Below are 12232 nucleotides of genomic sequence, written 5' to 3'. Positions count from 1 at the left end.
CACTAAACCCACAAATAGTGCTAGCGTTCCAGTAGCCAGTTAGTCCTGGTAGGACTTCTATGCACTTACTTCTGGTAATTGCTCTGTCACAGTCTGGCTGAGGCAGTAGCTGCTGATAGAGTGATAAGCGATGCAGTGTAAGGAGGGATCCACTAGACACCCTAATTATGCTAGCGTTCGAATAATCAGTTAGTCCTAATAGGACTTCTATGCACTTACTTCTGGTGATTGCTCTGGCGCAATCTGGCTGAGACAGCAGCTCTGGCTGAGGCAGCGGCTGCTGATGGAGCGATAAGCTATGCAGCGTGTAGTAGGGGAGCGGGTAGACGCTCAGGGCTGACAAAGAGGGAAGTCCCCCTCGAAACATGTTGGTTGGTTTGTGCCTCTCGTGCACCTGTCCTCCTCCCTGCCTGTGACGTCACAGTAGCTCCGCCCCCCCCCACTCTCGCTGCGTCCTCGTCAATACTTCCGGCCGGAGTACATGAGGTGCTGGCGTCTACCCGCTCCCCTACTACACGCTGCATAGCTTATCGCTCCATCAGCAGCCGCTGCCTCAGCCAGAGCCGCTGTCTCAGCCAGATTGCGCCAGAGCAATCACCAGAAGTAAGTGCATAGAAGTCCTATTAGGACTAACTGATTATTCGAACGCTAGCATAATTAGGGTGTCTAGTGGATCCCTCCTTACACTGCATCGCTTATCACTCTATCAGCAGCTGCTGCCTCAGCCAGACTGTGACAGAGCAATTACCAGAAGTAAGTGCATAGAAGTCCTACCAGGACTAACTGGCTACTGGAACGCTAGCACTATTTGTGGGTTTAGTGGATCCCTCCTTACCCAGCACTTTGTCATTTTTTTCAACAGTGGATATCGTCCCTACACTGGCTCTAAATAAAGCCAACAAAGACCATTATAGAGAGTCTAGCAGGATTTACACCTGGGTAGCATAACAAATCTAGCACAAGTAAGTGCATATGTACCCCAGGAACTGGGACTGAATATCAAGGTTGTGGTCACTGTTAATATTTGAAATTCTCTTCATATTTAGTATTGTATCAATTGATCCACCATAAAGGGAACACCCCGAAGAGAATATAAACGTTAAGATACAACCAGTGAGTATGGTGGACATGCAAGGAGTGGTGTGACCTTTTGTATGTTTTATTGGTACCTTAATATATCATTGTTCCAATAGCATCAGCAGCTATAAAAACGAGATCTCTACCATCAGATAACCTGCAAACTACTTTCCACGTAGACATCTCAACTTACATAGAATATTCTACATCAACTTCATTTTTAAGTAAGTATGTATAACTGCTGTTAAGTACTATTTCCCTTTTTTTTTTCTGTATACATCTGCTCTAATTTAAAATTCACTTTCCTTCATTTCTTAACAGAAATCTATTATAGTCACCACCTTGTGGAGGATAAAAATTTATTCTAACCCTGCAAAAATGCAATTTACTAGGGTCTTCATTGTGACACTCCTGCATTTCTTTAATTAATCGGAGGCCCATTTGCATGTAATTATAGAGTGGTAATACTCCTGAAACTGAGCAAACAAAGGTCTTGTATTTTTTCCAATATAGTAACATATTCACCGGCAAAAAATTATATAGACTACGTAATTCATTCTGTAGGATATAAAATCATTAACTCGGCATGTCATGGCTCCTATATGGATAAAATTATCTGTGAGATACAAGTGATAGAAAAAACAAGTTCCCCATTTAAAGTTCCTCTTTAAGATATTTTTCTCTAACCAGTAATTTGTATCTATTGGTGTTCTATTCCTCAACAATAAATCTCTCATATTACAACTCCTTCTATAAGAAAACAATGGTTTTTGTGAAGCTCTGTCACTTAAATACCTATTATTCTCAATTAGCTGCCAATTTCGTCTAATGGCGGTGTGGGTGATACTATCCATGTAACTGTGTTTGAAATTGAAAACAAATTTGCATTTTTTTTTTCCTCCCTATTATTTTGCTCACGTTTTGTTTTGTATTCTGTTAGATGTTTTTTCTACAGCGTCATTCAGCAGGGATAGGGGATGTTCTCTTTGTAGGAAATTGTCTCTTAAATCAATGTATCCTTGCTTTTGGAATACACCGTCATCATTATTGATTTTTCTTAATCTAAAGAACTGACAGTATGGTAAGCCTCTTTTAATGTGTTGTGGATGAGCACTAATGTAATGTAAAAGCGTATTCCTCGACGTTGGTTTTTTAAATGTTTCAATGGATGTTTTAGCCTCTTTAATGTTAATTTTAACATTTAAAAATCCTATAGAATGATCCACAAAATTAGCAGTAAATTTCATATTATCCATATTCACCTCATTTAGATATGTCACAAACAATGTACATCGTTCATCTCTCCCACCACCCCATGTACACCGCATGGATGTCCAATTTTGGATTAAAGCACTTTTCAATTGCAGGATGTGGCGAGTGCCACTTTTTGCTTCCACCAAGTGGACATTTTCACGTACTTCTGCAAAGCACCACTTGAATTGCGGGGGTCACTGCTGAAAACTCCATATAGAGCGTGGCTCATGTATCGTACAGGTGAGCGAGTGCCTTTTTAACTTTATCTACAATTCTGTACTAAAATGTCCAACCCTAGTGTAATGTCAAAGAGGGTACTCAGCATGGGCAGTGGACTTTTTACACCAAAGTGTATTTGTCAAAATTAATCAGTAATAGATCAGTGTGGATTTTCATGTACCGTTGACTTATCTTAACAATTTAATGCCTACTTGTCCATTGACTGTCATCAACACTATTCTACTGTCAGCAGGTCCAAAGAACCATATTCTGCTGGACATCTTTGTTCATCTTCCATATTCACTCTGCGGGCGGCACTGGTGAAAGAGATGATGTCAGAACTAGAAGCTCTAGATAGTGCAGGCTCTTTCCAGCTGCTAAGGTTACCGTGGCTGAGACCTGCAGTGCTGTCCAGTCTGACAGTTTGGGTATGTGTTCTTTCCAGATGAAGTTACCTGCTCCCTGCTCCTTCCAAATGGAAAGCACCACATCTTACTCAGCTTACTGCTGGAAGATGCCATTTACAGCTATGTGCTTCCCTGGATTGTTTTATGATTTCTGCTCCTGTTTGGTATTTGTGTTTTCCTGTTTTGACCCCGAATTGTTATTTTACATGTGTTCTGCCTTACGATTTTGTACCTTTGCTGCCCTCTTGGTTTTTACCTGGCTACCTGACTATCCTCCTCGGAGAGCTTATGCCACCAAACAGCAGCTAATTCTGTTTCTCTTGTGCAGGGACCCCTGTGTAAGTCCATATCCCTATATGTGGGTTAGAGGGTGAAGGCCAAGGAAACCCCAGTGTCATGGGATACAGCTTGGGACAAGCCTGTTCGTGGTAGCCATTTTGGAGCTGCTAGACTACCACTGACTGAGCCACTTTACACATGTCATCTACACGGCAATACTGCTGCTGCTGCTGTGGCTGCCATTGATGGCGCTACACTTCCAACACTTCCAAGCATTTCATGGTAATAAATACAGTGTATGTGTCAGGGTGTGTCATTGTAAAATAATCTTTTTAGTATAGCACACTAAAAAAAGATGTCACAAAATGAACATTGCAGGCAGTATAAATGTATTTAATAATAATGATTAGGCACTCAATATAAGAAATTATGCTTAAAGTTAAATTTGCAAAGTGCGCTTATTAGCAATCTTTGAGAACCTGAAATCAGTTCAGAACACCTACTGCGATCCTCACTATGATTAATGAACTCTGCAGGCTACCATATTCAGCTTGCAATTAAGATGTTTCTCCAGTTTTTTATCTTTCTAAGCAGTGCCTGGGTTTTTGTATCCTACTGTGTTTTTTCTGTGATATACAGCTCTAAATTGATATCCTAGTGTATTGCCGATATACAATTGACAACTTAACTTAAGAGTTGAGTTAGCATGAAAAAATGTGCTCTAAGTTTATAGATAAGAAAAACTTGACTTTTAGATGAAGAGATATAAAATAAATATGCATTATGATCATCTCCATAAAAATGAAAAGACTGAAGTTATGAAGAACAATGTCAAAAATGCTTGCACATATGTTCTTTGCTTTGTAACTTATTTTAACAGCTTTAGGCCATGTTCACACATTCAGTATTTGGTCAGTATCTTACCTCAGTATTTGTAAGCCAAAACCAGAAGTGGTGCACGTATTTCTATAAGGCTGAGTGTAGACGGACTTTTTGGCCCTGCGGATTTTTCCACACAGAATGGAAGAAATCCGCAGGTCAAATGACCTGCATTTTTCCTGCGGATTTCTTCCATTTTCATGCGGTTTTCATGCGGTTTTTGTGCGGTTTTCCATCGCGGTTTTCCCCCTGCGGATTTGGTGACAGGGGAGATGGAAAACCGCACAAAAGAAGTAACATGCTGCGGATTTTGTACCGCGGGAAAACCGCGCGGAAAAATCCGCAGCGTCTGCACAGCGTTTTTTTTTTTACATTGATTTTAAGGCTACTGTACATCACAATGCAGAAATGCAACATTTCTGCGCGGTAAAATCCGCTGCGGATCCGCTGCAAATCTGCATCGTGTGCACACAGCCTTATACTTTTCCTCTGATTGTTCGCGCCAAAATCAAACTTTTCAGATTTTGGCGTGCACGGCGCACCGTCAAAAGTGCGCAGCGCAGGTCAAAGCGCAACTAGCGCATGGCCTGCGCACGATCTGCGCACCCTATGCTAAAGATAAGGTGCGCCGATCGCAGGCGCCGCTGTGCGCTAGGAGGCGGCGCTACAAGCAAGGGGTGGGCACACCGGGCAGAGAGCCGGCTCGGGGGCGGAGCTACCCCCGGCCATGCGTGCGCTTAAAAAGCGCTAATGTGAAACCACCCTTAATGAAATAAATAGTCCATGTTTTGGTTACTTCTGCTTGGAGGCTACCAATGTTATGCTTAAAGTATTTAAAAAAATGCAAAAGATATGAAAGGAAATTAATCAGAAAAAAACTAATCTGATGTGTCTCTGAGGCCTGTTTTGCTTACCAAAAACTATGGCATCTAAAAGTTGCTATGTGCACACACCCGAACACAGAAGTGTTCAGTCATTGGGGTCCAGATATTTTTTGCTTCTAATTATTTAGAATTTAGTCATAAATTGAGATACATTTATTTACAGTGTACATAACCTTTGCTGGTTACTAATTATAGGGGGGACCCTGCATCATTTTTTTAGGGTCTCCCATTTTAATAGTCAGTAAAGGCTAAGTATACAGCTGTAAGCTGATATTAATAGCCTGGGAAGCTCCATGTATATTACCCCCTTCCTAGGCTATAAACTTCAGCCCTCGGCTTTCCCATTGCTGGTTACAAAAAAATGCGTGTGAGCCCATGTTATTTTTTTCAAAAAATAATATTTTATTAATTAAATACATGTACTGTAAGCTGCACACACACTGTACTAATTCAATTTCCATAGAAAAGAAAGTGGATAGGCACAATCCGTCCTGTGCGAAGAATATCCTTTATTGTGGCATCAAGTTACCAACAGTTGGCAGATGAAACCATGGAGAAAGTACAGACGACGATTATTTCGCGCTTACATTGCGCTTCAACATGACCTGTTGAAGCGCAATGTAAGCGCAAAATGATCGTCGTCTGTACTTGCTCCATGGTTTTATCTGCCTGCTGTTGGTAACTTGATGCCACAATAAAGGATATTCTTTGCACAGGACAGATTGTGCCTATCCACTTTTTCTATGGATATACAGACTATTTTCCATGGAAGTGGCACTCGTATTCCCTGATGTGTATGCAGCTTCATTAACCCGAGGTCATACAGCTGTGCCTTTGTCCTGCTTTTTTCTTCTATGCTATGTACTAATTGTATTTGTCACAGACATCTGTATGTCTATTTACTCAATTTGTATTTACTGTATGTAATCAATCTCTTATATCCTGATGGCTCCTGCAGTGATTTTACAGTACATAGCAGATGAATTGACGGCTTTTATTCTATCTATGTGATATATATATATACAGTATATATATATATATTATGCAGTATATATATATATATATATAATATACAGTACATATATATGTGTGTGTTTCACTGACATCTATATATCTATGTATAAATATCTATTCTATTTATTCTATTCTAACCTGTCACTCTGTGATTTTACTGTACGCAGCGCATGAATTGCTGGCTTTTATTCTATCTATCTATCTACAGTGGGGGAAATAAGTATTTGATCCCTTGATGATTTTGCAAGTTTTCCCACTGACAAAGACATGAATAGTCTATAATTTTAAGGGTAGGTTAATTTTAACATTGAGAGATAGAATAGAGTTTGCATCAGAGTGCAGCATACAGGATTTGCACCAGAGTGCAGCAGGCAGGATTTGCACCAGAGTGAAGCAGGTAGAATTTGCACCAGAGTGCAGCAGGGACTGGTATGCAACCTTACAAAACATAGACTGCAAAACAGGAAGGTTGCTCAGGCACCTCCCCAGTGAGGAAGAAGCAATATATACATAATGTCCCACAGCTATTGGCTGGGGAGGAAATAGCATGTGAACTTCCTGGCCCTTTAAGAGGGCGGGAGAGCGCGAAGGCAAGTCCTAAGGACATGGCTAGAGGCCCAGCTGGAAGGATGCAGAGCATGTATGTGACAGGGAAGAACTGACAGCAGCTCAGGTGAGTGAAGTGACACGCCGGAGACCCTGTCTGTGTTAAGCGTCGAGGTTCTCCTACTGCACCGGGGGAATCTCAAGCCATGTCCTCTGTGGTCTCCCATTCCTCTACGGCTGCAGAGGTTCCTGCTCAGCAGAGACGTTGGTCGCAGTGTCTTGCCCAGGCTAATGTGAGGCGTCTGGTTGCTACTCCAGGCTCAGCTATTGTACCATGCATGAGTTAGCGGCGAGCAGACGCTCCTGGGACTAAGTCCTGCTTTTCTCCTACTGAGCATACCTGTGGGACAACCTCTCATTGGAGGTCAGAGGTCACATGCTCAGGTCCTATTGCAGCTTGGATTGGGCTATCTGGAAGGTCCTGGAAGGCTGAGTCTATAAAAGGATCGCACGACCGCATGGCCGTGCACTAATATAGAAAAATATTAGACCATGTGGAGTGAGTGTTGTATGCATGTATGAATGACTCTGGTGAATGACTCATTATGAATCCCCTACCCTTGGTACGCATGTGTTGTGTAGCCTAGCCTGCTAGCACCCAGGCTGAGGTCCAGGTAGAGGCAGAGTCAGAGACTGGCATCAGCATCCACCGGTGGCTTTGTCTGCACGCCACAGTGCACATAGTCTGCACTCCTCAGTGGTCATCGTTCATTAGAGGCGTCCGCAGGTGCGACGCCGCACTCTCAGTAGGTCTAGAGGGACTCAGACCTCGTGTCCTTGGGGCTGAGTTCTGTGGCCATATACAGAGCGCTCTCTTGCCGAGTGCTGTGTGTTTTAACAGGCTCTGGCATTTAAGTTCTGTGGTACTACAGCTCTGTGACGTAACAGAGTCTGCTCCTGTTCACACCAGGTGATGTTAACCCACGTGTGACCTTTTGTATACCGCTATATACATCCGCCATTACTAAGCAGCAGTTTACCATCTCTGCACGGTGGACCCCGGGCTGCAAACGCACCTTACTATCATTTTATTATTTGGTGCATTCCGCCAGCCCTAACAGTCTGTCAGAGCAGAAATCCGGCGTGGTGCTGACACTCCTAATCAACTCGTTACCTGCAATAAAGACAGCTGTCTTACATAGTCACCTTTATAAAAGACTCCTGTCCACAAACTCAATTAATCAGTTATACTCTAACCTCTACAATATAGGCAAGACCAAAGAGCTTTCTAGGGATGTCAAGGACAAGATCATAGACCTGCACAAAGCTGGAATGGGCTACAAAACCATAAGTAAGACGCTTGGTGAGAGGAGACAGCTGTTGGTGCAATAGTAAGAAAATGGAAGAAATACAAAATGACTGTCAATCGACATTGATCTGGGGCACCATGCAAAATCTCACCTCTTGGGGTATCCTTGTTCATGAGGAATGTGAGAGATCAGCCTAAAACTTCATGGGTGAACTTGTTAGTGATCTCAAGGCAGCTGGGACCATAGTCACCAAGTAAACCATTGGTAACTCATTACACCGTAAAGTTTTAAAATCCTGCAGTGCCTGCAAGGTCCCCCTGCTCAAGAAGGAACATGTGCAGGCCCATCTGAAATTTGCCAATGAACACCTGGATGATTCTGTGAGTGATTAGGAGAAAGTGCTGTGGTCAAATGAGACAAAAATGTAGTTCTTCGGCATTAACTCAACTTGCCGTGTTTGGAGGAAGCAAAATGCTGCCTATGACCCAAAAAACACCATCCCCACTATCAAGCATGGAGGTGGAAATATTATGTTTTGGAGGTGTTTCTCTGTTAAGGACACATGACTACCACACTGCATCAATGAGAGAATGGATTTAGCCATGTACCATAAGATCCTGAATCCTCCTTTTCTCCACCAGGACATTAAAAATGGTTTGTGGCTGGATCTTCCAGCAAGACAATAACCCAAAACATACAGCCAAGGCAACAAAGTGTCTCACAAAGAAGGTCAAGGTATGGCCTAGCCAGTCACCAGACCTTAATCCCATAGAAAATTTATGGAGGGAGTTGAAGCTCTGAGTTGCCATGCAACAACCTCTAAATCTTAATGATTTTTTATGATGTCAAACAAAATAGTTAACAAATAACATTTCCCACATGTCTACTTTACATCAGCACAATTTTGGAACCAATTATTTTTATTGTTAGGAAGTTATAAGGGTTAAAAGTTGACCAGCGATTTCTCATTTTTACAACACCACATCATATTTGAAGTTACTTTGAGGGGTCTATATGATAGAAAATACCCAAAAGTGACACCATTCTAAAAAACACCCCTCAAGATGCAACAAATCACATTCAAGAAGTTTATTAACCCTTTAGGTGCATCACAGGAATTTTTTGAATGTTTCAAAAAATGAACATTTAACTTTTTTTCATAAAAAATTTAGTTCAGATCCAATTTGTTTTATTTTACCAAGGGTAAAAGAAGAAATTGGACCCCAACAGTTGTGTAATTTGTCCTGAGTATGCTGATATCCCATATATACAGGTAAACCACTGTTTGTGCGCATGGCAGAGCTTAGAAGGAGCGCCGTTTGACTTTTCAATGCAAAATTGGCTGGAATTGAGATCGGATGCCATGTCACATTTAGAGAGCCCCTGATGTGTCAAAACAGTGGAAACCCCCCATAATTGACACCATTTTGGAAAGTAGACCTCCTAAGGAACCTATCTAGATGTGTGGTGAGCACTTTGAACCCCCAAGTGCTTCACAGAAGTTAATAATATAGAGTCGCAAAAATAAAAAATACTTTTTTCACAAAAATGATCTTTTCACCCCCAATTTTTTATTTTACTAAGGTTAACAGGACCCCCAAAGCTGTTGGACAATTTGTCCTGAGTATGCTGATACCCCATATGTGGTGGTAAACCACTGTTTGGGCGCAAGGGAGAGCTCAGAAGGAAAGGAGCATCATTTGACTTTTTCAGAATTCGCTGGAATTGATATCATGTTGCATTTGGAGAGCCCCTGATGTGCCTAAACAGTGGAAACCCCCCAAATCTAACTTCAACCCTAACCCCAACACACCCCTAATCCTAATCCCAACCCTAACCATAAACGTAACCTCAAAACCTTACCCTAATCCTAACTTTAGCCCCAATCCTAACCCTAACTTTAGCCCCAACTCTAACCCTAATCCCAACTCTAACCCTAATCCTAAGGGAAAATGGAAATAAATACAATTTTTTATTTTATTATTTTTCCCTAACAAAGGGGGTGATAATGGGGGTTTGAGTTACTATTTATAGTGGGTTTTTATAGAAGGTTTTTATGTTTGGCAGCTGTCACACACTAAAAGACGCATTTTATTGCAAAAAATAATTTTTGTATCACCACATTTTGAGAGCTATAATTTTTCCACATTTTGGCCCACAGAGTCACTTGAGGTCTTGTTTTTTTACGGGACAAGTTGACGTTTTTATTGGTACCATATTCGGGCACATGGCATTTTTGATCGCTTTTTATTCTGATTTTTTGAAGGCAGAAAGAAGCAAAAACCCGGAATTCATGAATATCTTTTGGGGGGTGCGTTTATACCATTCCGCATGTGGTAACATTATTAAAGCAGTTTTATTATTCAGGTCAGTACAATGACAGCGATACCTCATTTATATCTTTTTTTATATTTTGGCGCTTTATACAATAAAATCTATTTTATATAAAAAATCATTAATTTTGCATCGCTTTATTCTGAGAGCTATCACTTTTTTATTTTTCCAGTGATGGAGCTATATGGCAGCTTCTTTTTTGCGGGACAAGATGACGTTTTCAGTGGTACCATGTTTATTTGTATCCGTATTTTTGATTGCGTGTTATTTCACTTTTTGTTCGGTGGTATGATAGGGCATTATTTTTTGCCTTGTTTTTTTTAATGGTGTGTTAACTAAAGGGGTTAACTAGTGGGACAGTTTAATAGGTCAGGTCGTTACAGACATGGCGATACTAAGTATGTGTACTTTTATTGTATAGATTTTTTTATTCAAATATTGATATAATGATAGAATAATTATTGATTTTTTTTATTTTTACAATTATTTTTATTTTTTTTATTTCATTCTTACTTTTACACTGTGTCCCACTATGGGACATTCATTTTGTGCAGGCTGATCACTTATATGACATGCAGATCTGAACTCTGTACACACTGACCTCAGAGTCTTCATGGCATGCACTGCGCATGACAGAAAGTCTCTCAGCTCTGATAGTTATGTCAACATAAAGTTATGTCATGACAACATCAGGTTACCATGGAAGTGGGGTCTCCGATCCAAAGGCAGAGGGGCTGACAGCCCCTCTGCTGGCTCCGGAACACTGTGATCATATTTGATTGCAGTATTCTGGGGGTTAAAGTGCCCGGAGCGGTCCGTGACCGCTCCTAGCACTTAGTGCCGGGTGTTATCTGTGAGAATCAGCTGACACCCGGCTGACCCCCTGTGAGCGCAGCTGATTGCGAGTGACGTACTATACCGTCCATAGGCATTAAGTCCCAGGCACATGGACGGAATAGTACGTCCAATGTCAGAAAGGGGTTAAAATTAACCTACCTTTAACTTTGTCAGTGGGCAAACATATATATATATATATATATATATATATATATATATAAAATTAGTTAGATACAATGGGGAAATAAGTATTTGATATGTTGAGATATACATATATGTTTTGATGAATATTTCCTTTGAAAATGATGTGTAAATGATATAGAGAATTGCTGTATATAAAAGCTCATGTTAAAAATCGCATTGCAACTGGATTATAATTGCACTGAATTTGGATATAAATCGGATGCTAGGTGTGAAAAATTGGATTGTACTCACATGACACTCGTGTGACTCTCGGCACGGAGTCTCAGACCGATTTTTCATGCATCTAGTGTGACTCTGGCCTTAGTGTTAGCCCCATAGCTGAAAAATTCATTCTAATTTATATTTTATGAAGTTTGATATTAAAAAGAGTGTAGTTTAGTACCACAATTAGTTACGCAAGATAAACACAGGAATTTTTTTTACTAAATGCACAGAATTCTGATGTTACAAGCCTTGGACTTCATCAAACAGTGTCTAGAAAGGAGCAGATCTTAGGCCGGAGTCAAACTAGTATATGACAGCTGATGAGAGAGCATTGGATGCGATATGACACTCAGATCCAACTGCGAACATGAGCCAACTGTAAGTGTTCTGTGCTCTGTGTTACCATGGCTGGTCGAGTGAGGATAATCTCCAGGAGTGGACCCTCTGGATCGTGGCACCGAGGGGCCCCGGGTGAGCTGCAAGGTGGAGCCGACCCCTATACAGGGATCGTTAGGAGCAGGCCCAGGGGTTCGGGTACCACGATAGCAGGTACCAAGAGGGGCGGCTCAGAATGGACTGGAGTAGGAGCACAAGACTGTAGGAGATAGGACCAAAGTGGGGTTGCAGGACTGGAGTATAGACAGCAGGACGGAGCAGGATAACTGGAGACAGGACCAGAATAGGACTGCGGGACTGGAGCCTAGACAGCAGGATAGAGCAGGAACACGAGAGGCAGGACTGGAGTAGGACTGCAGGGCTGGAGCATAGATAGCAGGATGAAGCA

Source organism: Dendrobates tinctorius, unplaced genomic scaffold (genome assembly GCF_039654945.1).
Source record: "Dendrobates tinctorius isolate UK_male_01 unplaced genomic scaffold, ASM3965494v1 ptg000150l, whole genome shotgun sequence".
Lineage (NCBI taxonomy): Eukaryota > Metazoa > Chordata > Amphibia > Anura > Dendrobatidae > Dendrobates > Dendrobates tinctorius.
Note: the sequence above shows the minus strand (reverse complement) of the source record.